The sequence below is a fragment of the Anarrhichthys ocellatus genome, unplaced genomic scaffold (assembly GCF_004355925.1).
Source record: "Anarrhichthys ocellatus isolate YVR2014 unplaced genomic scaffold, GSC_Weel_1.0 scaffold7, whole genome shotgun sequence".
NCBI lineage: Eukaryota > Metazoa > Chordata > Actinopteri > Perciformes > Anarhichadidae > Anarrhichthys > Anarrhichthys ocellatus.
The window spans coordinates 12891670-12893939 of record NW_022280037.1 but is presented as its reverse complement, the minus strand read 5'-3'; positions in this window follow the sequence as shown (position 1 = coordinate 12893939).

Below are 2270 nucleotides of genomic sequence, written 5' to 3'. Positions count from 1 at the left end.
CCCCCCCCCAAGAAAAAAACTTCAGTCCAAGATTTATTCCCTTTTCAACAAGTTGACGTCTGCATGGAGACGATGTTTTTCACTTCTCCTTGACTCTGGAGGATCAGGAGACGGAGGCAGGGAGGGGAAGAGTCTGTGACGAAAAAAAGAAGAGGAAGGGATAAAAAATAGAAGATGTGAAAACAGAGACAGCGAGAGGAAAATTTAGGATTTTTAATCTCTTGTATCGACTTCCTCGTTTCACAGATTGACTCAACAACAGACAGGGATGAACAAAAGAAGAAGAAGAGAGAAAAGGTTAAATATGCAACAATATTGCCTCATTTGCATAACGGGCGTGGTCTCCCTCGAAACGTTTCCCCTCCAATCAGAGCGCAGGGAGAACGCCTCTGATTGGCTCGGACCTGAAGGGCATGGCGACCGCGGCGACACACACCTCTGTGAATTATTAACGAGCAGCGTCAGTCTATCCATCATTTTAAACACACACCCTCGCCCAGATAACTGTATTAACACAGATATGAACGCAGACGGACAGAAGGAGGAGAGACAAATCTGTCTTCTGTCTTCTTTATCAGCTGAAAGAAAAAAGAGAAGCGAGCTGCAGTGAACTGGGTGGTTTCACATTAAGCTAAATGATTGTATCAGCCAGACGTGTCTTTAGTGTATTTAAATGGGCTCTTAGCAAGGTTAAAGCGGCTGCAGTCGCTCGCTCACTCTTCTGCTTGTTTTCAGCTGCAAATTCAATTATTTTGCATTCCTGCGTTTTACAAATAGATTTATCTTTATTCCCGACAGCCGGTGGTTTCAGTTCATTTGTGTATAAAATCAGCTCAAAGATCTTGAATTTGCTGCTGATAATAATAAAGTATTTAGTCGTATTAAGTTATTGAATCCCTCACATCCAAGACATTTTGTTTACCTAAAAAATTAACATTATGAGACATTTTATGGGGAACCAAGTGATGTTTTAGGTCTCAAGTAAAAGCTTAATACTCGCTAAAACAATTGTAATCAGTCCAACCCTCACTTGTAGGTGAGAAACATTGTTTTTCATGCACTGATTCATTTTGATATAGCTTCTATAACTCGTCTTCTTTCAGACTAGAGGAAAGAAAACGTTTATTTTACTACTTTGTCTGTTTGCGTCTGTAGATTTCTCTATCATTACTTAATTATGTTCAGTTTTAAGCTAAACCTTAAATATGTAATTTACTATAATTTGGTATCAATCCCACAAAATCAATTAGTATTTAGTCTACGTGACTGTGAGACAGGAAGTACGAAGTGCGAGAAGTTCTGCAAAAGGTGGAGTTCAAACAAACGCAGGACTTTCACCCGGGAGACCGCTGTTCATGTCTCACGTTAAACCAGCAGTCGACTTTGATTTATTAGTTTTGTAACTTCCGTACTTAAGCAGCACCACTTCTATATTTATTTTAACCACGAATCAGAATCGTTTTCAAAACAAAGTAGTTTCCTGTGAGGACGGAAGTTTATTTTGAAAGGACTGTATGCATGTAACAAGCAGGAAATGACACAAGCTGCTGGACGCACAGGAAAAGAGAGATAACATTTCGTAAGATACGTTGGATAGAGATGATCTCCTCCTTGTTGCAGGATGTTCGGGCTGGCTAAGTGACGTAAATAGATGTGCAGTCCTCTTGATGTGCAGTATGTTTAGTAATTACTGTGTTCAATGTGTTCTTTCTGTCAAAGACACAAACAATCTGTACATTGGTGGAAATGGTTGTTACGAAGCGTCCATCCATGAACTTTAGTGTCTGACTGCACGTCTCACCTTCCACTAGAATAAGTGGGCGTGTTTTCCTGTAGTTTATACTCCAGATTATCCTCTGAAGAAGCGACTCATCTGTAAACAGAAGAACTTTCCACGTTCTCCTCTAATAACTGGAGCGACATTCAGCGGAGAGTCACCAGAAGTTATTAATACTCTGGACGCTCGGACGAGCCTCTTCAAACAGGAAGACGCCGTGTCGATAAGCGGCGGCTGAGACGCAAAGAATCTAAATTGCGGTGTGTGTGTGTGTGTGTGTGTGTGTGTGTGCGCGTGTGTGTGTGTGTGTGTGAGAGAGATGAAAGCAGTTCTATTCTCCAGCTGAAGCCGCTCATCCTCTGTTTTCACACTGTGAATGTCAAAGAGCTCGGCCCGTCACTCAACGACCAAATGTGTGTGTGTTTGAGAGGAAGTGTTTGTCCATATGTGTGTGTGTGTGTGTGTGTGTGTGTGTGTGTGTGTGTGTGTGTGT